This window comes from Ambystoma mexicanum, chromosome 4p (assembly GCF_040938575.1).
Source record: "Ambystoma mexicanum isolate Mex_15411 chromosome 4p, UKY_AmexF1_1, whole genome shotgun sequence".
Taxonomy (NCBI): domain Eukaryota; kingdom Metazoa; phylum Chordata; class Amphibia; order Caudata; family Ambystomatidae; genus Ambystoma; species Ambystoma mexicanum.
This window is the reverse complement of record NC_090927.1, coordinates 859,551,623-859,576,003: the sequence shown is the minus strand read 5'-3', so window position 1 is coordinate 859,576,003 and position 24,381 is coordinate 859,551,623. Positions and strand designations below refer to the sequence as shown.

General features: G+C 46.4%; 1 protein-coding gene across 5 annotated transcripts in view; it reads right to left on the bottom strand.

Moving 5' to 3' along the window:
• LOC138453513 (centriolar coiled-coil protein of 110 kDa-like) overlaps nt 1–24,381 on the bottom strand; it is a 981,554-nt gene that overhangs the window by 509,406 nt on the left and 447,767 nt on the right. The gene's annotated exons all lie outside the window — the stretch shown is intronic.

Genomic DNA, 24,381 nt, shown 5'->3' with positions numbered 1-24,381 from the left:
TGATCGGTTACTGATCCTTAAACTTCTAAGTATTGTATTGAACAATAACTATTTCAGATTTAAGGATCGTTACTTTGCTAAGATTTCTGGAACTTCAATCGGGGTTGCAAAGGCCCCCAGTTATGCAAATGTCTATATGGCATTTCTTGAGGAGACTCCGGTAATAAATAACCCAAGATGAGAAAACAAATTGAAATTCCTTGTGAGGTACATAGATGACCTGTTCGGATCTGGACAGGAACTGAAGATGAATTAAGTAAGTTTTTTCAATACATGGACACACTTGCACCGAGAATCAAGTTTACCCACAAGTTTAGTAAAACATCTATTGAATTCTTGGACATACTACTTTACCACAAATCCAATAAATTAGAGACAACAGTCTTCACCAAATCGACTTACAGAAAGTTTATTATTGGCATCAAGATTTGACCCAAAAAAAACAATGAAAGCATCCCACTAAGTCAATTCCTAAGGTACAGAAGGATCATATCTGAAGAAGCAGAATATGAGATTAAGGCTACGGAACTCACTGATAAATTCTTGCAGAGAGGCTACAACAAAGATACAGTGTCAAAACATGCCACCAAGCCCCTGGCCAAATTGTTTAACCAGATCAGGAACCGGGAGTCCATCCCACCGACATTTTTGCAGGCCCTCATCACTGTTGTACCCAAACCCGGCAAGGACCAGACGGAATGTGGGTCTTGCAGACCCATCTCACTCCTCAATCTGTACGCTAAGATCTTTGCCAGAGACCTGGCCACCAGACTTGAGGGCTGCCTCCAGCGCCTGGTACAACCTGACCAAGCAGGATTTGTCTTGAACAGGCAGGGTTCTGATAACATGCAGAAGACGCTCCATGTGCTTGCCTCGAGAGGGGTCCGCGACGAGGGTGCGCTTCTACTGGCCCTTGACGCGGAGAAGGCCTTTGACAGGGTCAGCTGGGCCTTTATGAGTGAGGTATTCACAACCCTGGGTATGGGCCCGAGGTGGCTGGGTTGGATCTCCGCGCTCTACTCCTCCCCCTCCGCTAGAGTGGTGGCAAATGGGACCGAGTCGAGGACATTCCCCCTCGAGCGGGGTACACGGCAGGGATGTCCTTTGTCCCCCTAATTTACGCGCTCGTGATGGAACCATGGGCAATCTCGATCCGCAACGATGCGGCCATCAGGGGGTACAGGTCGGAGAGATGCAGTGCAAAGTATGCCTTTTTGCTGACGATGCACTGCTCTATATCACAAACCCATCCCAAACAGTCCCCCGAATGCTGCAGGGCCTCTCGCGCTATGGGGACCTATCGGGGTACAAAGTTAATCTGGAGAAATCGGTGGCGTTCGTAGGGGGTAATTTACCAGACTCAGAGATTACCTTTGTTAACGGGCTTCCCTTCAGGCTGAGAGACGACGGGTTCCGGTACCTTGGAGTCCAGGTCACCCGTGACCCCGAGGGCCTATACCCGGCCAATTTCCCCCCCCCCCCTCTGGTCAGCAATCCGGAAAGACATAGAGCGATGGTCAGGGCTCTCCTGGATGGCACGTCTCCATAAAAATGGTAATCGTCCAAGTTTTTATTTCTTTTCCAAATGCTCCCAGTGCTGATCCCCAAAACGTTTTTTCAAGGAAACGAAGCGAGTCCTCCTCAACTTTCTCTGGTCAGGGAAGAAACACAGAATCTCCTACGAGGTGCTGACCAGACCAAAGGAGGATGGAGAGGTGGGAAAACCTGACCTTGAAACATACCATAGGGCCTCCCAACTGAGGGTCCTGGTCGACCACTTTGCCCGGGACGAAAAAACAATGCTAGCCATGGACAACGGGCCTCTCGCGCCCGTCACCATAGAGGAATGGCTCTGGGTCCCGAGGAAAAAGATCCCCAGAAGTGTCTTGTATCACCCAGTCCTAAATGTGTTGTGGTCCCTATGGAAAGAGGGAGGGGGCTATTACCGCTGGCTCACAACCTGGCCCTCCCCTTTGAGCTGCATTTGGGCCTCCCCCTTCTTGGCCAAGATAGCGGAGCCAGCGGCGTACCAGACGTGGTTCGAGGCAGGCCTTAGCAGGACTGGTCACCTCTGGGTGGGGGGCTCTTTCTTACCCTTGAAAGATCTGGAGGAGGCCTTGGGGATAGGCACCCTGTCCCCCTTTCACTATCTCCAGCTTAAGGGAGTCCTGACCGAACCATCCTGGGGGGACACCCTCAGGAGAGACCTTACAGACTTTGAAAAATTACTCCTTTCGGCGAGGGGCTCCAAGGGAATAATATCCCGCCTCTACAAGCTCTTCCTCTTTTCTGTCCCGCGAGACCCCCCACCTGCACGCACACAATGGGGAAAGGACCTGGTCGAGGAAATCGACAACGAGAGGTGGAGGGAGATGTGTAGGCGGGCCAACCGCTCCACGGCCTCACTCCAGTATCGCCACCAGGCCCTCAAGGTATTGCATCGCTGGCACTACCCCCCACAGAGGCCGGATGAGGCAGAATGAGGCCGGGGTACGATCCACATTGCTGGAAGTGTAGGACCGAAAGGGGGGGGATTATATTCACATGTGGTGGAGGTGCCCGGTGGTCCAAAAGTACTGTGAGGAGGTTTTGAAATGGATTAAGGGGATAGATGGGGTGGAGCGACCTGCCTGCCCCTGGCTTCTCCTTTTCGGAATTGACATTGGGGATGATCATGAAAATACCCATGACCACATGCTCCAGTTCATGTTGGTGGCGGCCAGGTGCTGTCTGGCACAAAAATGGAAGAACCCCGAAATGCCCAAGGAAAAAGCATGGGTAACCAAGGTACGGGCCATTTACGACATGGAATTCCTCACGCATTTACTCGACGAATCTAGATCCAACATCGAGGAAATATGGCTCCCCTTCTTCGAAAAATATGGCCGCACAGTGTAATCTTAGGCTCCAGACCCGGAGAACCCCCCCTCTGGTGACCTCAGGCCAGCGTTCACTGGTCCAACTCCGAGTCCTTCAAAGCTCGGCCCATTACTTCGGCGTGCCAAGTGCACAACACGTAGACTTTGCTATGCTCTTTTCGGAACCTGTCAAATACGCAATTATTGAGAACTTGAACTGGTGGGGGGTGGGAAGGGCTGGGGGTCGAGGGGTTATAACTGGTTTCCTGTTTCTTTATGTTTAAATATGCTCTGCATTGTTGTAACACAGGTGCGAAACCTAATAAAATTTGATTAAAAAAAAAAAAACATGCCACCAGAGTAAAGAGCACACCAAGAGCAGATGCACTTAAACCAAGCACAAAAAATACATGAAGTGACCTGGAATTACGTAACCACCTACTCCCAACAAAGTAGTAAAATAAAGAAAATAGTGAACAAGAAGGGAGTAGTTTCTTACCTGTAACTCCATTTCTCCAGCGTTGGTATCTTTTATGGATTCACATGCTTAGAATATTCACTGTCGTCAGGCTGGGAACCCTCTGTCTTTTTTAAAAAGCCTTTTCCCCTTGTAAAATTTCGACACTTTAGTGTCCTATCGACGTCCTTTGGGACGATTACGCACCACCCACTAGGACGTAGGGTATAAATAGACCCCGCCCCCGCGGCTTCACCTCAGATTTTATCCTCCAAAGTAGAGGCACCAACTAGGTTTGCATTCAGGGGAGGCCGGCGGGCGCATGTGAATTCATGAAAGATACCAACCCTGGAGAAATGGAGTTACAGGTAAGAAACTACTCCCTTCTCCAGCATCCGATCTTTCATGGCTTCACATCCTTAGAATAGATTACATAGCAGTATTCATCATACATTGTGGAGTGTAATGCAACCCAATACATTAGGAACGCAACCCATATGACCAGCAATAAACATTAGCCATGGTAACATTGAACTAGGCACCCCAAGGTGTGGGGGGGGGCTTTCCTTACTGAAAGGGGCGTTGCAGGACTGCACGTCCCATCTGTACATCTGCACCATGTTGCTGCTCTAGGCAATAATGCTGAGTAAATGTATGCAGCACCGACCAGGAGGCTGCCTGACAGATGTCCACCAGCGGAATCCCCGACCATAATGCCGCTGACGACGCAGTGGATCTCGTCGAGTGCGCCTTCGGGCGCCTTTCCAAAGACTTCCCCGCCTTAGAGTGACAGAAGGAAATAGCCGATGAGACCCAGTGTGATAGTCCTTGTTTGGAGATTGCTCTTCCCTTTACTGAGGGTCCATAAGCCACAAACAGTTGTCTTGAATGCCTGAATTCCTGAGTACGACTCAGATAAAATTTTAATGCTCTTTTAACGTCCAGCGTATGAAGCGTCTTTTCTGCCCATGAGGAAGCCGAAGCGAAGAATGATGGTAGCACAATAGAAGAGTGTTTATGGAACATAGCTGGCACCTTTGGAATAAAGTGAGGGTTAGTGGCTAAAACCACCTTGTCTTTGAAGAAATGCAAGTACGGAGGATAAATCATTAGAGCTTGCAACTCCGATATTCTTCTTGCTGAAGTAATGGCCACTAAAAAAGCCATTTTCCACAACAGAAATTTCAGGGGCGTCGACGACATAGGTTCAAACAGGGCTTTCATCAGACCAGACAGCCCCAGATTGAGACTCCAACCAGGGGGGAACTTCTTGGCCGGAAGAAAGGTCCGAAACAAACCTCTTAGAAAATGTTTAACGAGACGATCACTGAACAACGGGATAGCGTGCCTCTTCCGAGTAACTCTAGAAATGGTCGCCAGGTGAACCTTTATGGAGGAGGATGCCAAACCTCTCTTTGCCAATTGTAGTAAGTAGGGCAGAATTTGTTCCAATGAAATGCTTAAAGGGTCTATCCCAGGTTGATCCTTTCACCACACACAGAACCTTTTCCATTTGCATGCATAAGAGACATTCGTGGACGGAGCTCTAGCCGCCTCTAAAATGCGGTGACAGTCCCTAGGAATGTTTAGCAATCCAAACTCGGAGAAGTCAGGAGCCAAGCCGCCAGGCTGAGCGAGCCTGGTTCCTGATGCCAAACTGCACCCTTGTCTTGAAACAGAAGGTCCGCAGTCACTTGAAATCTCACTGGTTCTGCTACGGACAGATGGAGCAGGTATGAGAACCACAGCTGCCTGGCCCAGTAAGTGGCCACCAGAATCACACAGCATGGGTATTTCTGAATCTACTGGAGGGACCGCCGAATGAGAGGAAACGGAGGGAATGCGTACGCAAACTTGTCATTCCACGGGAAGGAGAATGCATCCCCCAGTGAATTTGGCTGAGGCCATCTGCTGGCAAACTGCTTGCACTATTTGTTCTCCCGGGTGGCGAAGAGATCCAGCGAAGGACGACCCCCATCTCCTGAAAATGCTTGACACATGCTGATCCTTCAGCTGCCACTCGTGTAGTTGGTTCATTTCTCTGCTGAGAGAGTCTGCCTGTACATTCATCACCCCTGGTAGATGAAACACCATACTATTAATGTCTTGTTTGAGGGCCCAATGCCATAGCTCCTGAGCCTCTCCCGAGAACGTTCTGGAATGAGTGCCCCCTCTGCTTCTGGAGGTAAAACATTGTGGTTGTATTGTCCGTCAACACCCTCACGACAGAGCCTCTTATGCGCGGCAAAAACGATTTTAGAGCCCAATGAACCGCTCTTAGTTCCAGCACATTGATGTGAAGACTATTTGCCTGGAGACCACCGACCTTGAACATGGAAGGACCCCAGATGAGCTCCCCATCCTGTTTGAGAGGCATCCGTCACAATTGTAGCTTGAAATTCTGGCTCCAGTAATGGCATTCCTCGCATCAGATTGTCCGAGAATTGCCACCACGGTTAGGCAGAATCCTGTGCAGTTCCCTTAGGGAGCACTACAGAAGATTAAGACTACAGGTATATGCAATAAATCCCCTTTGGTATCAGTATATACCACAAAAATGTAGTTGGTAGCTGTGGCTAAGCAGTCAGACTTATCTCAAGAGGGAGAGGAGTAGTATTCAGGGTTTACACATTAGGACTACAATGCTAGGGAACAAGGAAACACTGACCAAAGCTTTGTATCAAAAAGAATACATATATTTATTTTACACACTCTGATGTTCACACACAAATAACTATTATAAAAGCAAGTTAAATCGGTCAAGAAAAGTATACACAACTCCATATTTAAATTGTAGACAAGTTTGAGCAAGAGTGAAAACTGAGGAAAACGGCACAGTGAAAACCAAGCAGAAATGGCACTCTAACAATTTCTCAAAAGGGAGGGAAAGGACAAGTTATACAGGTTTATACTCTTTAACACACCAGCAACACTTCCCAATAAGATTGTGAACAAGTTAGGCAAGGCAGTACTTTAGCATATGCAATACTGAGGTGAAAACCGAGCAAAATGGCACTTCACAAATTTAAAAAGAGGGAAGGAAAAGGTAGTTATAAGAGTTAGGTGCATCAACACATTTCTAGGTGAGAAGCAATCTAGAGAAGGCAGTTGTAACAGATTTAGCCAGAGTCAATAGGCCTGTGCCAGAGTCAATGGTACAGGGCAATGTGTCCAGGAGCAAAATGTTCTAGTAGCTGCAGTCAAGTCTTTGTTTAACAATTCAAAAAGGCGGTTGCAGAAGGTGAAAGACAATGTTAGATGAAAGGGGCGCCCAACCAAGTAGGTAAGTAAAGGATTTAAAAACACCCAACGAAACGGGAGGCCCGGTGGAACAATGTACCTTAAAAGTGGAAGAGGCTCCTGCGATGTCGGTAGTTCCTGGCAGTTCCTGCAGTTCATGAGATCCAGCAGAGGAAGAGAGGCTCTCGTCGTGGAGGAAGGTTCGAGTTAATGCACTGCCCAGGGATGAAACCAGCCATAGTGCTGTGAAAACGAATAAAAGGTACGCTCCTTTAAATCAAGGTTCTGGTGGACGGGTGCCTGGCTTTCCGGTCTCCGAGCGCAAGGCACTGGCGATTCAACCAAGGCAGGTCCTGGAAGGCAATTGGCAAACTGGTTGGCCCCACCAGCTCAAGGGAAGAAGACTCTTGGAGAGGAAGATCTTCTCAAGTCGTTGGAGATAAGTGGCGAGGATCTGCAGCAGGGCTTCACTGGTGCTTCAGTCGTTGCAGATGTCTTCAGCTTCTTTCCTCTTCGGTTTCTTAGTTCCAGTGGCGACGCCTTGTCCTCCAGTCCTCAGGACCCTACTTTTATGCAACAAGACCCCCATTCATACAGCCTAGCTGTCACTCACACAGTGGGGTGGCTCTCCTGGCGGGAGAACCATCCCCGCCTATCAGGGCAGAGTGCAACTTGGGTTGCATAGGCAACCCTGTCCAGGGTGCCTAGTCCCCCTCCCACACATCCTGTCTACCCCAGACTCAGTGGCACCGAGAGGAGGGCTTCTGTGCAGAAGCCCGCCAAAAGGACGAACAAAGGATCCCCGACCTGGGTTAGGATTATAGATAAAGACACAAGAAAGAAATATAATCAAAGTTCTTTACCGGAGTCAAGTTAATATTAGATGTCAGAGGCTGTCAGAAAAAGTGGTAGCCCCGAACAATGGGAAAATCCCATAGGGAAATATTTGCGGTCGAATATTTACAGTAGTAACCACTGCCACCAGCCAGAAACGTTTGAGAGAGGGACTGTACGGTACCCCCTCGAAAATGAACACTAGGGAAAAACGATTAACCCTTTCCAGTACTCCCATAGTAAGATGGGTTGTACTGGTTTAGTTCATAATTATTGACTAGTAAAGTCAATGGGGACTTTACATGTCCTGGGAGACAGTAGTCAGTCCCAGGGTATGGAGTCTATGTTTGGAGGTTTCTACGACACCCCTGTGGTACACGTTAAAAAGATGATTCCTATGAGGGTGAGATAACCCCATAGACAATAAGCACACAAGATAGCCTAAAACACACTAGCAATCTGTCTAAGAGCAGGAAAAAAGTGTCTCACTCTTAGCAAGAGAAAAAAATAAACCCTTCAAATCCAGCAAAGCTGCTGGGGGACTCTATAGGTAAGGGAAATTAGCCACAGAAGAGAATTCTCCCTAACATTCACCCCCCCCCCCCGCAGACTAAGGGCCAGGAGGATCTAATCCACTCAAGGATGAGTCTCTTACCTCTAGTCGGTTAAAAACATCCTAGAGAGATAATCAGCATTTTGGTGGGGACATCCTGACCTGTGCTCAATGGTAAAATCAAACCCTTGGAGGCACACTGACCATCTCAACAGTTTTGGGTTTTCCCCTTTCATTTGCATCAACCAACTCAAGGGTTGGTGGTCAGTCTGAATGGTGAAAGTAGAACCATACCAGTATGGCCTAAACGTCTTCAGAGACCACACAATGGCAAAACATTCTCTCTCAATAGTTGCCCACCTTGTCTCAGGTTCCTTCAGTTTTCTACTGACGAAGCAAATGGGGTGCTCCCTACCTTTCTCATCCAGTTGACTAAGGACTGCACCTATACCTGTATTGGAAGCATCTGTTTGCACAATGAAGGGTTGGTGGTAGTCAGGAGCTCTTAGAACTGGAGCTTGACACTGGAGCTTGACAAAGGGATCTTTTTAGGCTTTCAAAGGCCCGATTGCACTCCTCATTCCAGTTCACCTTTTTAGGAAATTTAGGAGAGGAGATCACATTCAGTGGAGAAGCTACGGACCCATAGTTCTCAATGAAATTCCTGTAATACCCAGTGAGACCTAAGAAGGCTCTCACCTGGGTTTGAGCAGTAGGTGTTGTCCAATTTTGCACAGCTTCTATCTTGCTGAGCAAAGGCCTTATTTCACCACCTCCTACCTCATGTCCAAGGTAGACCACTTTACTCTGACCAATTTGACATGTGCTTGCCTTTGTGGTCAGTTGGGCCTGCCCAAGAGCCTGCAAAACATATCCTAGGTGGTCAACATGTTCTTTCCAAGAAGGGCTGAACACGGCAATGTGATCCAAGTATGCCATGCAGAAGTCTTCCATCCCATTCAGAACCCGATTAACCATCCTTTGGAATGTAGCAGGTGCATTCCTTAAGCCAAAAGGCATAACCTTAAACTGGTATAAGCCAACTGGGGTGGAGAATGCAGTTTTCTCCTTGGCATGGTCTGTCAGGGCTATTTGCCAATAGCCTGACGCGAGATCAAATGTACTGAGGAACTTGGCTGAACCAAGTCTATCCACCAGCTTATCTGTTCTTGGCCAAGGATGGGCATCAGTCTTAGTGACTGCATTTAGAGCTCTATAGTCCACACAACATCTCAACTCTTTGGATCCTGCCTTTGGTACTAACACAACTGGGCTAGACCATGGATTAGTAGAGGGTTCTATTACCCCGAGATCAAGCATCTTGTTGACCTCTCCTTTGATGTGGGTTCTGACATTCTCTGACATTCTGTAACCCCTGCTTTTGACAGGTAAACAGTCACCAGTGTTTATGTCATGCTTGCCCCAAGGGGTTAAGCCTGGTGAAAGTGAAAACAAGGGGGCAAATTGATTTAACAAAACTTTGCACTCCTCCTGTTCAGAAGTCAGATTAGAAGAGAAATTAACTCCTTCTATTTGCTCATCTAGAGGTTCACTCTCCTCCTCCTCCTCCTCTTGAGCTGAAGCTAGATGCAAAGCTCCCATTTCTGGTCTCGAGACATAACCTTTTAGACGGTTGGTGTGAAAGACTCTGGGAGCCTCCTTAGGATTGCCTAAATCCACCAGATAGTTCACCTCTCCAAGTTTTCCCACAATCTTGAAGGGTCCTACCCACTTGTCCTGCAAGGCCCTCTGCCTTATGGGCACCATAACAAGAACTAGCTGGTCTTGAGCAAACTCAACCATGTTGGCCTTCTGGTTATGCCAATGCTTAACCAGAGCCTGACCTGCTTCAAAGTTATCACTTGCCTCAGCCATCATGTGTGACATTCTCCTCCGGAGTCCTATCACATAGTCAGTCACTCTGACTGGCTTGGGGGAAGGAGCACTCTCCAACCCCTCCTTGATCAGGGCCAATGGACCTCTGACCGGATGGCCATAGAGAAGTTTGAAGAGGTTGCCTGAAGAGGTTGGAGGGTCAAGAGGACCGACAAAGTCGATTCCCACCCTCTCAAATGGTACTCCCACCACAGAGAGAGGCACTAAAGGTGCCACGTTATTTGATCCACTCTTACCAGAAGTTTGGCAGGTGTGGCAACTTATTTATTTCAGCCCCCATTTTAGGCCAATAAAAGTAGAGAGTGCCTTTCATTGGTCTTCTTGAAACTTAAGTGACCAGCCAAAGGTATCTCATGGGCTAGTTGCAAGAATTGGAGTCTGTTCTCTTGGGGCACTACAAGTCTTTTGTAGTCTCCAGGGGTTGACTCAGTTGGTTCACTATAGAAGAGGCCATCTTCCCAGTGTAACCTATACTTCCCAGGCTCTTGCCCTTCAAGCTGAGAAGCTGCCTAGTGGCGAAGACCTTCCAGAGTTGGACATTCACTTTGTCCCTTACTGAAGTCTGCCCTGTTGGGGCCACCTTCTGCCAGTAAAGACTGCAGCTCAGGATGGTCCAAAGGGTCCAGATCTCCAATAAGATCCTGGTTGTCACATTCGGTGGCTGCGTCAGCGTGAGAGAACTCGGCCTTGGACATCCCGTAGGCTGCCCACCGCTTGACTTTATGCTCCTTTAGTGTCTTAGGACAGAGGAGCTTAAAAGCCGCACATCCTACTTCGTTGTGATCGAGGGGCAAGCAACGGTTATACCATTTTTGCTAATCTTTCCAGGGAAATTTGCTCTTACAAATGGGGCAAAAGCTAAATGGAGTCCGCTCCATAGCTGAGGATGGGTAGACTGACGAAGACCAAAAGGGAACGAGGAAGGAAAGGCAAAGGCATTCTAGAATTGTACAGAAATGTCCACCCCGACCCCACTCTCCCTCCCTACTGTGTAGGCTTGGCGGAAGGCCCGGCCACATGGTCGGCAGCACCGACTGGATCACTGTCCGTCGAAGTTCTGAAGGTCTTTGGCGGAGATCTGGAACAGCCATCGAAATAAGAGACGGATAGGGTGATCTGACTTATATAACTATTCGACCAAAGGTTGAGGGGACAATAAGCAATGTCTTTGATGAGCTCTGCATAAGGCGACCAGTATGCTGGGTGGAAAAAAAATACAATCTGAGGGACCGACCTGGACGCATGAGGGATCTTGAGTACACTATACATCACGTAGGGATAGTGTTACAGGCACGCCCATGTTGACGTCCCCTTTCGATTCTCAAAAGACAAGATGCAATACTCTGCGGTTACCACTGGATGTCGGACCATATGCACAGCATGTGATTCTAAGTAGATTAACAAACATCAGAATACAGACCAGCATCAGGGTTGCTTAGCAACGCTTCGATGCGAGGTCTGCAGGAGATTGCTTTGCACGTCGGAGAGAGAAAGTAGCGCAAAGAGAAGCAAATTTAGAGGTAAGCGAAAGACAGTAACAGTTAGTAAGAGCGTATTATAGTAACTACCCATAACTGATAGAATCTGCTTTAATATCCAGAGAGGATTCGCGCAATAGCGAGTGCTTTGTATCATCGATTTCAAGCATACAGCACGCCATTGAGGAAGACGCTTAGACGTTTCCCCAGTAACCAGGCAAAAAACATGAGGAAATGCGCTCAATGCCTTGAGCTAGAGGTATGAAATCATCATTAACTTTGAGACAATTAGGGATATTATGTTCAGTATTACGACTATCAAACTGACACCTAATTATTTACAGTTTCCTTAGATTGAATCATAAGCCACAAATTAAAGGAGCAACAATAGAAAATAGCCCATAGAGCGCCTGGCAGCAAACCTGTGGGGTGAGTCCACTTATCTTTAACCAATAACACTTGTCTTAAACTATGTAATGTGCAGGTCTTACGGTGGGACCCAGCGCCTTTTCATAAGCGCTTTGTCCCACCGAAGACCCAACAAACTCACAACAGTAGCATGTTAACAGTGTGTTCCTTTTACCAACAGTGTAAGCACCTGAATTTGACTGAATAAACTTGATAAGTCCACATATTGAGCCCTCATCTAATCCTAAAGTTAGTGCCCCGGAGCTGTTCAACTGATCAGTTAAAACTATTGAAATTAATTTTGATAACTATTGAATAATTTAGCAATCATTACTAAATAGAACTATTTATTTCCAGAAACAAGCACAAAATCCCGATATCTTATCCTGACGAAGGGTGCCTTAAGACTGAAACGCTTAGTTAAAGGATAGGCAATTTGTTGCTGAGTAAATTACAGCACTACTTAAGCATCAACAATCTACTCCTATCAAGATGTCTGGATAAACCATACATAGAAATTTTGCAAAATGAGGCATATGAAAATCTAAAAAGTTAATTGGATTGTTTCAATATTATGTGGACCCTGTGAACATTGCATCAATAATGACCTGAAATGCATTTAATGTGTAAATTTAAATACACATTTTCTTTTTTGAAATACTATACTGTTTACAAGAGTGATTGATATTTGACAATTGTATTGTCAAAGTGTGCCTTTGTTTGTCCCCCGTTGTGTCTCGAGTTATCTTATTCTCCTTAGACCTGGTTTACTTGCCTGCCAGGCAATGCGACAAAGGAGAAGGTTAGTGCTCTCCTTCTCCCTTGGTGGTGGATCTTAGACTCTTCTTGATTACTCACAGGTTGCCGCTGGCCTACCTGGTTCACTTATCCTGCCAGGTATTCCCTTGGCCCCCATTTACTTAAGGTAGTCTCTGTATTTCTAAACAGGTCCCAGACCCTGGTTCCTGGGCTTACCGTGACCTACTGGCCTCCCCGAACAATCCTGGTACCTCTGGGTTTGTTGCTGGGTCTTCTCTGCCTGCACAGAGTGCTCCTGCTGCTCCGATTGGTCTCCTGCAGTTCCCCGTGGGCTGTGGCAGCTCGGCCGCGATGAAAGTTGGGCGGCTGGAGGATCTCTCTACATCCACGCGGTTTGCTGGCTTACTTCCACCTGCTTTCCATTTCCTGAGCTCTCTGGCAGGTCTGCCAATTGCAGATCAAAACGTGATGCTGTTAGGGAGCATTCTCATTCTATGGCTAATTTCCCTTACCTAGTGAGTCCCTCAGCAGCTTTGCTGGATTTCTGGAGTTTATTGTTTCCACTTGGTAAGAGTGTGAGCTTTCCCTCCACTCTTACCTGTGTTTTGCCATGTGTATTTCATCTGTTTTTGTGATTGTGGACTCTGGAGTACACCACTTCAGCAGCCCCACACTTTTGTGTGTTACACAGCACCTTCAGTGCAGTGACACAGGGTTGTCGTTTCAACTTCCCACCGACTCCATTTCTGGGGCGGACTACTGATCCCCAGAAAAGAGTAAAGTTGCCATTAACTTTACATAGTCCTTTAACCACAGATCCAGTACACCATCTTTTTATATGGAGTATTGGAAAGGGTTAATTCTTAGCCCTTTTTATCTGTACCTCTTGTAGCATTGTTTCGCTCCCTTAACATTAAGACTTGGCTGGTGGCAGTGGTACCTACCCTAATTTTCCTACCGTGATTATATTACATAACGTGGTATTGTTTTAGGCTATTTTAGTAGCCATGAAATTTAAACCCGCTAGCCCAAATACTTTTTATTTCAGCTCTGGTTGGGTTTAATCGCCATTTCTTTTTGTTAACATCCTTCTTGGGTCTTTCTTTGCGCGGCACCAGGTTTGCCTCCCTTGTTCGCCGATCTTTGGCGGGCTTCTGACCAGAAGCCATCATTTGGCGTCTGGATGTCTAGGTGGGCTGAATGTGAGGGAGGGGTGTAGTCACCCCCTGCACAGGGTCTCCTTGGAGACACAAGTCTCACATTTTATTGATTGGCTGAGATGGTTGTCCGGGCTGGACAACCCCCTGCTGAGTGATTGACAGCCAGGCTGTGTGAATGGGGGATTTTGGCATAACATGCAGGACTCTTGAGCTAGAAGGCAGAGTCGCCTCTGGAACTACAAGGAACCAAAGAGAAGCGGAGAAGAAGACGACTGCTGCAACCCCGAGTCCCGGTGAAGCCCTGCTGCAGTCCTGAGCTATCTACCCCTTTGACGACTAAGAGAAGATCCAGTACGGAGTCTTCTCCCCTTGAGCCTGGTGGGATCAACCAGCTCGTCTTTTCTTCAATCAGAGAATCCTCTCCTGGGTCGAAATCACTGCTGTGCTGTAGTGGTCCGGATAGCCATCAGAAGAGCCCTCTCCTGATTTAAAGGATAGTTCCGGGACTTTTTTTTTTATTGTCCCTACGGTTCGGCCATGTGTTTTTAAGCATAACTCGGTAGATCGTAGAAAACTTTCCTATGGACCTTACCCGACTTTTCGTCCATTAACGCACTCGAAATCAGCCGCCATTTTCTGATAATCCTATCATTTCCCCCCATCGCCCTGGCTCACCTGCTTTTGCGGCACTAAATCAAATCCCCCGCCCCTGAGCCTGACATCAGCAGACGCGTACCGCCCATTTCCCAACGCCAAAGCACGTTTCGTGTCAACAATCGCTGCGCCTCAGCTAATGAAGTGTCGCCATGGAAAGGGCAGGACGCCTCTTTCCTCAATAAGTATAAACACACCGTTTCACAACACACAGCAGCAGATTTTCGATTCCATTACTCTCTCTGTGTTACTTTGAGTATTCTGTGACTCGTTTCTGTGCTCTGGTCAGCTACCTTCGCCGCTTCTAGGCCTTGTGAACACCTGTACCATCTCTGTAAATTATTTTACTTTCTTTACCACACAATGGCTACAATAATGCCGTATATGTACGAGCCCGAGTACACCGAGCAAGAACTACTGGAAAGGCAAGCACGCGAAAACGATGGGGATTCGGACGGCAGTTGGGAGGACCAGTCAACGGATGAAGAGCCTGGACCATGTCGCATGGACGGCGTCTCCACCTGGTGCACGTGCAATCGGTGCGAGCTAATGCCAACTGAGGAGGAGAACTGCTGCTGCCGTGAAAATTCCGGGTGCTTGGCCTACATTTCGGAAGACGAGCCAAGTCCGCAATGCATCACCGAGCTGCCAGAGTTCAGGGAAGCCTGCCTCTCACGGACCGTGTTGAGGATGATGATGGTGCTTATGCACGAACTTCGCGGCACTATTTGTCCGCGTAATCCGAGTAACGAGTAAGTATACTCTGGTTTTGATGTCAGTGATGCCACTACTATGTCATGGTCGTCTCCCACATATAAAATTACATCTACATATCATTCGAATGCATGTAAATTGGTTCCATATTGTGCATTTTCTAGCAGAATGACATTTTTTACCCGAATCGACAGTGATAAGAAAGTTTTGTCATTTTAATACAGTTTGCATCTTTCATTTTCACAGGTGGTACAGGCTGGTGGCCTATCGTTGCTTCACTTGGTGGCTTCACGGGAGGCTCGGACACCGCGTTCGGAGAGTAATACCTGCCTGTGCGGTACTTGCCATTAGACATTTCCCCAGCGACAGTGGACAATACCGCGGATTTTCCCTGGATGTGCTGCAACCGGAACTTTACAATGTGTAATGTTTATTATTTATGTTCAATTGAAATTAAGATCTAAAATAAAACCCAACATATATTTTAACAATGGTTGTTTTGATTTTTTAAATGAATCTAGTGTGTCTCCATTGAATAGTCTTCCTGTGCCTTGTCTTGTCACACCACATGTCTCCGGCCAGCATCCTCCCTCACGCTGGCCGCCCACCTTCAATCCACATAACCGTTGAACCCATATGCAGCAGACATGCATATGTTATTTTGCGGGTTGGCATCAAGCCTCCCGGCCTTGCCTCCTCCCCCAAAAATACTTACCACACCACTTTGTTCAAGCGTTGGCAATAAAAGGAAGGCCGTTGGATTTTATTGATACAAAACATGGTTATAGGTAAATAATCAATATGGTTGATCATAATAAATCATCCTTTTGGGCACCGGGTACAGAGATGACCCCCTCTGGCCCGTGCCGCCTTGCCACCACAGGCCAGCCTGCTGCTGACTAACTGCCTAGGCATCCAGGGTCTCCAGGGTGAACTGCACCCATATATTCTCCTGGGAGGCTGAGGTATTTATAAACTCACCCCCCTGCCTTCCATGTACTAGATCCTTCAGCCTGCCTCTTACATGCAGTTAGATGGCCTCTCCTTGGTGAGGCCCTGCGGCAAACGAGTCTTGTCTGCACGACCAGCGCCCTAATCCACACCCCCCCCCCGCCCTATCAAAGGCAGTTCGCACCGGGGTACTTGCGCTGCAAAGTGGAGCAGTCAGGGAGCGATAAAGGCCAAGAGGTGCCAAAGACCATGTACACTTCAAAGTGGTCTATAGAGCATGGGTTGTTGTTGTTCCCATGTCTACCTCCAGACCCCGTGTCTCCTGCCAAGCATCCCCCTCACGCTGGACGCCCCCCTGCAATCCACATAAGTGTGTCTCCATTCACGAGTCTTCCTGTGTCTTGTCTGCACGACCACCGCCCCAATCCACCCCCCGCCCTATCAAAGGCAGTTCGCACCGGGGTACTTGTGCTGGCAAGTGGAGCTGTCAGGGAGCGATAAAGGCCAAGAGGTGCCAAAGACCATGTACACTTCAAAGTGGTCTATAGAGCATGGGTTGTTGTTCCCATGTCTACCTCCAGACCCCGTGTCTCCTGCCAAGCATCCCCCTTCACGCTGGATGGCCCCCTGCAAACCGCATAATGCCACGACATATACACGTCATTCATTCACAAACACATCCCTGTTTCGAATTCTTTATAACCCACTTCATATTTCTAATGAGAACTTCTTTGCGCTTTGCTAGTCAACCCGTGAAGGTGCTGGTTATCTGCTCTTCGTCTCTGTGAACTTCCGTGACCACTTCGAGGAAACTCGTCAGTTTGCAACCTGTGAACTGCTCCCTGTTCTACGACAAGAAACTACTCTGATCCCTGCATCTAACTGTTTGTTCGTCAAGGTAAGGCCATGTACCATAATCATTTTGCGTCCAATTTCTTTTCATTCAAGACAGTACATGCAAGGAACTAGTCACATGTTCTGAGTTTACATTGGTATTCATAGAGAATTGTTGATCTTTACTTTTCAGAACTTTCCACAATGCCTGCCTGTTCCATTGGCGGTTGCCCTTCGAAGACCCATAATAAATCTGAAGGTACTATAATGCATGTTTTCCCTAGATCAGATAAGAGAATGGGTCCGATATTGCGGATATCCACCGTCTGAGCTTGAAAGTAGAGTCCTAGAAGTCTTTGCGGACAAGAGGGGTGATCGATACCGCATCTGCAGCAGGCACTTTAGCTCAGACATGTACTCCACATCATTGCTAATAAAGAAGAACACACCGCGAGCGAGGCGAAAATTGCTCTCAACCGCTATTCCCACTCTATTCGTCCACATCCCTCCACTGGTGAGTCAAGTTTACGTATTTATCTCTCGGCCTTGCGGTAGTGTGTAGCATTAGCTAACAATAATTTCCCCATTTATGTACCCACTCAATATGAAGGTGGAAGATTCTCCATCCGTGTCGTTTTTGCAGTCATCAGCCACTTCAAGCGCCTATCGGGTAATCTTACTTGGCTATTCTGCCACTGACTTGTTTTAGGCATGTAAATCAATAGTTTTAATTTATCGTGTAATTATTTTACCTAATGGTACACCCTTGTACTCGTCCTCTAGTCTTTGTTTTCAGTTATAATTATTGTTATCCAAAATAATGCAAGTACTGTCTTTCAGGGAGATGCTGAGGAGTCCAACGTATTGACGACAACCGTTGATGTCACTCAGATGCTCGAGGTACGTTTCCGGACAGTTCCATCGATGGAGATCATCAGATCTTGCATTCTTGTAGCGTGATTGTTACACACAATGTTTCTTTCGTTTTTAGCCATTGATATGTCCTTCTGTCGTCGCCCTCCTATGTGTCTTCTTTTTTCAATATTGTGTTCATTACTAATGAAAGTCCTATGTTTCAGGGAGTCGATGGAGCATTAATCCAAGAAGAAGGGGGAGCATGCAGTTACGGGTCGGCGCAACAGCTTGCAGAAGTGTGCACCGCAGTTACATCGTCCCTTGATTTTCTTATGCATCTCGAGGTATGGATACTGACAGTTCGATCAAGCGAAATCATATGACGTGATTACATCCGCTATACTTCCTTCTTTATTAACGCAAGTACTATGTTTCAGGGAGATGACGGAGCTTCTTCTACAAGAACATCACCCCTAGTAGTTGATGCAGATCTCTGGGTGGTGACACTTCCAACGATCGAGCAAATCGAATCATATTTACATATCCATTATTTATTTTAGACAACTGATCATTTGTGCGGGTCTATTTAGATGAGCCGTTGACGCCTGCACAAAGTTTATGTTCTTTTTAACAAAATAGAAAACCATACTAATGCAATTACTGTGTTTCAGGGAGTTACTGAAGCATCATCTTCAATAATATCATCAATGGAAGTCTATGAGGAGCCCGAGGTATGGATCTTGACAGTTCCATCTAACTAGATCAACAATGCGTGAATAATTGTCGTTTGAATGTTCTACACAAAGCGTTCATTCGTGTTTTGCTATTGAGATATACATGGGTATTGGTCCCCAAGTACATTTTGTGTTTTCGATATTATTATACATACTAATGAAAGTTCTATGTTTCAGGGAGTCGATGGAGCGTCAGTGCGTGATGGATGTGCTTATCATGAAAATATAGTCGTTGCAGCGCAAGAGGAAGTGGAGACATGCACACACGAGTCGGAGCAACAGCGTCCTGATGTTGAAGTTCGAGGCAAGAAAGTTTCAAAGAAAAGAAAGCAAAAGAAGGTTAGTGTCCTGGTCACTATATTATGTTGTTTTTCACTGTTAATAGTTCAATACTGTAAGTTGTGTTTAAACTGAACATCCCTTTTCCAATCTGTCCTCTAGTTGCGAGTGGGTGTACGAACTAGATCTACACAGACAGTGAAGCGAACGAGAGATGTTGCTTGTCAAACCTTTTGGCAGGGACTTGAGACTGGAGATGCATCGTGCCAATGGGGAGAATATGAAGTGATTGACAACGGAGCTATACCACCACCAGCCATTGATAGTGAATGTCCTCCTGGTAGTTCGGATGCAGTCGGAGATCAATTCACAGAATCCACACCCGCAAAAACTAAGACCGCGAGAAAGTTGAAGAAATTGTTTTATTCACCCATCGCCGGAGAAGGAACAGATGTTGCAATGGAAGAGAATGAAGTGGACGACAATGAAACACCATCAATATCACTGAACATAGCGGAAGACGATATCAGAGATTCTACCTTTCATGTGAGTGACATGTCCTCAACGTTACAGGCAGAACCAGCTGGGATGCAGAGTGACAGTATAAGGAAAGAGGCCAAATTCATTGTATTCGATAGTTGTTTGATTGATATTATTATTCGGATGAAATGTGGGCATTCGGTTGGTGGGGAAGTATGTGGGGAGCCACTGATTAATGTGACTCGTGCAATTCGAGGCACTAACCTTAAAATACATGCCACCTGTACAAAATATCATCCTTTCTCATGGTCTGCACAACCCATGCTGGGGCAACTGCCAGCAGGCAATCTACTTTGTGCAGCGGCTGCACTTTTTAGTGGTTCAAGTTTTAAAAAGTTAGAGTCTTTCTTTCAGTTTGTGGGAATCCATTTCATTGCGAAAACTCAGTTCTACAAATACCAAACCGATTATCTATTTCCAGCCATTAGCGAAGCTTGGAGAATGGAAAAAATGTCTATTGATAGAACATTCGCGGGCAAACGGTTCAGGCTAGCCGGTGATGGACAGAGCGACAGCCCAGGATTTTCAGCCAAGTACTGCACCTACCACTTTCAGGACATGGAAAGTAAGAAAATTGTGAGTTCGGTGGTCGTGCAGGTGTCACAAAGTACATCCTCAGTGGCCATGGAGAAAGTTGGCTTTGTAGCATCATTGCAAGAACTACAATCGCGGGGAATGGTGATCGACCTGATCGCCACGGACAGACACGTTTCAATTGCCAAGACAATGAGAGAAGAGTACAAAAATATAAATCACCAATTTGACGTTTGGCATCTTGCAAAAACAATCAATAAAAAAATGTCGGCTGCAGGTAAAAAAAAAAGATATGCAAGGTATTTCACAGTGGTCCAAGTCAATCAGCAACCATCTTTGGTGGAGCTCAAAAACATGTGGAGGGTCGTTGGAAATTCTACTGGAAAAATGGCGGTCAGTAATGCTACACTGTAGCAACGTTCACCCTTGGAACACAAACCAACATTTCCACAATTGTGAACATGGCCATTTGTCCACAGAGGAGGCACGGAAGAAGAAGTGGTTGATTGCTTCATCACCCACTCACAAAGCCATTGAAAAGATTGTATTTGATGAAACTATAACAAGAGATTTGAGGGGACTCACGGAATTCTGCCACACAGGAGATTTGGAGGTGTTCCACAATATGTGCCTAAAGTACAGGCCAAAACGATTGCATTTTGGCATGGAGGGCATGATAAATCGGACTCTTCTAGCGGTCTTGGCACATAACCATAATGTTGGCCGTCAACAAAGTAGGACGACCGGAACTTTAGGAACGCTTCGCTACAATAAGGCCTTCACTAAAAGAAGTAAACAATGGATTATCAAACCAGTGTTTGAGGATATGCAATATGACTTTATTGAGAGACTTATTGTTGATGTCCTAGATAGGCACATACATGGAGTTGTGAATGAACCTGTGCAGGGGACAACTGCATTGCCACCCAACATTGCCTCTGTTCCATGTCCACCTAAAGAAGAGCTCATTGAGAAATACACATCACGGTTTAAATGATTGTAATTTGATTGTCTGTTCTCTCGAGTCTCCTCATGTCGCAGGCCCATTGAATATGTGTATCCATGTAATGTGTAAATAAAAGTGATTGCTCAGTGTACATGCAATGTGTCTCTACACCGTTGCCCCTCCCTTCACCGTGCAGTTGTGCGAACCACCCGGGTGTCACCTGTGACTTTGCTCTGGAGTCTCCTCATGTTGCAGGCCCATTGAATATGTTTAACTATGTATTGTGTAAATAAAAGTGATTGATCAATGTACATGCAATGTGTCTATCCAACCTTGTTCATTTGCGCATTAAATTAAACCAAACAGTAATATAAATCATTTTTCAAAAAATATAGAATGTCTCCGTATTTATGGTTCTCTGGGGCTGCAAATGCACGCAGACAAAATGCAAAGATGGAGTGTAAATTTCAAGTCCTGTGAGATGGCCTTACACTGAATGTAGCTAACTAGGAATGTGTGCTCGTTCAAAGTGAAGGTCAGCGGCTTTGATTTTTTGCTCGGGTGCCGGAATGGCCCACGACTCAGTAAAAGGATCTATTGTTATTTGACCTTGACAGGCCGGGACCATCCCGAAAGACTTCTTTTTGGGGGTGTGGGGCAATAACGTAAGAAACAATAATGAATATAATTTCAGAAACGAAAGCCATTTAATGTTCGTTCATTAGAAGAAATAACGTCGGCATAGAAGGAGTGGTATTTCGGGGCTGCCCTACGCACAGACACAATGGAAAATGCAAATATAATGTAAGTAACTCTTTAGATGAGTTTATACCGCAATTTAATTACTATACAGTAGCTTTAAAGACGGGTTAAGTTGTACTTGTTCGTTCTATGTGGCATATTGTTTTGTACCGCGCACTATCTTGAGGAGAACCATCTCCTTTTACGGAAGCACCTCAAAACCTTCCTCTTTGCTTCTGCTTTCTCTCTCCCTCTCCCCTGCTACAACTGGTCCACTGTCTGCGACCTCGGTCCTGGGCCCTTCCACTCTCCACCTGCACTGCCTCCCTGTCAACCCCTGCACTGGGGGACTATCTCAGTATCCTACAGCCCCCCCTTGACGTATAATACCCAGTTGCACTGTCCTAGCTATGAAATAATTTCCCGACCTAATATATAAAATGAATAATTTTAATAAAGATCTGATGGTGAGAATAATTTCATTTTTTATGTTTTTAAAACAGGTACATCCTTCATTATTGTATGTGTCACGAGTACCAGACACCGGCGGATGGCTTTTTTAACCGCCAGCTGCTTCTCCGCGTGAACAACGTTACCACCCTGACCATTTTATGGGACGATCGCCAAGTACAAGTATGCCCTTAAGCGGTACTAACGGCTAGATGCAACATACAGACCGTTGTGGTGGCCTAGTGCCTCGTTGTTGGAACAGCCATGCGATTATCAGTGCGACCGAAGAGCTTATTTTATCGTAAACCAACACCCTGTGTACTGCACACGAACATCGCTTGCCTCAAGACAAACTATTTTGGATCGAGAGCAAATAAAAATGCAAATCGCTGAATATTCTCAAAACATTTGATGTCAAAAAAATGTACTTTGCCAAATGTACAATCTTGCCGTTTGCTTTTAAACCACAGTTTCATATTCCGAATTGTGGCGCTGTATTGTGAGATGATCTAAGACCCTGTGTACAGCAAAGGAACATTGCGTGCCTCAAAACGAACTTTTTGGAACGTGAGCAAATAAAAATGAAAATCGCTGAATATTCTCAAAACATTTGATGTCAAATAAATGTATTTTACCAAATTTACAATCTTGCGGTTTAATTTAAAAGTACAGTTTCATATTCCCAATTGTGGCGCGCTGTGTTGTGTGAGCTCATCTGTGTCGATTTCCGGGTTCTGTGTGGAGTCGCGTAGAAGACGCCTGGGCGCGTTTGCCTACGCAGCTCAGTCACGTTACGGATAGAGGCGGGGAATATGAATGTTTTGATAAAGTCTGTTTCAGGGGCGGGGATTTGATTTAGTGCCGCAAAAGCAGGTGAGCCAGGGCGATGGGGGGAAATGATAGGATTATCAGAAAATGGCGGCTGATTTCGAGTGCGTTAATGGACGAAAAGTCGGGTAAGGTCCATAGGAAAGTTTTCTACGATCTACCGAGCTATGCTTAAAAACACATGGCCGAACCGTAGGGACAATAAAAAAAAAGTCCCGGAACTATCCTTTAAAGAAGCGCACCTTTTCTTCATCGTCTTTTTCGCTACTGCTGGCCTCATCCCTGGGTAGTACAGATCGCTCCAGACGTCCTTGTCCCCAAGACTGAAGCCGCAAGAACCATGAGTCTGCAGGAAACTTCCGGAACAACTGCCGTGGCACCAGCTTTTCTCCAACGGAATAAGGTACTGTGCACACTTGGTCTTTTTCTCCGTCTGACCAGCCGGAATCGGGGTGAACCCTTTTCCTCCACGAAGATTTGTTCTTTCTTCCCTCCTTATAACTTTTCCTTCCATTTGACAATCTTTACGAACTCTTGGCATCTCGAATCTCGAACTGTTCCAGGTGTGATCCTCGGCAACTGAGCATCTGCTCCATTGACACTGGCGCAGGCCTATTGACTTTAATCTGTATCTTTGAACTTGTCCTCAAGTCTCCTTGCCTTGAAAAAGTATTGCCTTTGATTTTTATTCACTTTTCCCTTGTTTTAAATTCTTAAGTACAAAGTGTGTTTTAACTTTGTGAGCATTTCTATCCGCAGGTACGCGTTAGTATCGCAACACTGGTCTGTCAAATCCTAATGTACTTGCCTTAAATTTACTAGCACAAGTGGAATTGGTTGTGTGTGGTGTATTTTACATGTGGTTTCCAATCTATAAAAGTGAAGTGTTTTGTAACAGATGGTTTAGAAATAATTTTTTTTACCTGAAACCTTGAGTCAGTGTTTGCTTGGGTCACAGTGATTGTGGTTCCTTTGTGTAATCTCTGCTACTGTTCAAATACTCTTGAGATAAGCCTGGCTGCTCCGCTACTGCTACCACTTTAACATAGTAGTACAGGCTTGTACCAAAGGTGAACTTGTATTACCACTTCTAGTCTTAATTGTGTGTAGTGGTCCCTAAGGGCACTGCACAGGATTCTGCCTAACAGATGCCGCCTTGGAAACTCTTGTGTCCCGTTCTGCGCTCTCCCTTCTGCGGGTGCTATGGCAGCTCCACAGCATGTCCTGCTCGGCTGATTGTGAGTCCTCTCCATGGCGCATGGTCAGCTTGCTACTGGGGTACTCTGCTCGGTCCTTTGACCACGGACCGACTGAAGATACCTCTGTCTACCAGGGAGTGCACTGAGGAGATTCTTCAGTTCCTTTTCCTCCGGGGAGGTCTCAACTCAGTCTTACGGAGTCCTCCTATTTCTACAGTGGCTTCTCATATGAGCATTCGCAAACCGCTAGAAGGCTCATTGTTCTTGTCAGAAGTGCTCTTCATGGCTCCGCACCTCCTCCTCGTCCCAGTGCCAGTATTTCAGTAATCTCCCCAAGATCCCTTGGGCTGTTCCTCGTCTCACAGTGTTTTTGGGTGTGGAATACCACATTCTACCCAGATAGTCGACCCTAGTCCCATAAAATGGATCCCTCCCCAAGAGATCCACCTGTTGAGTAACACCCCCAGGGGGACTATCTG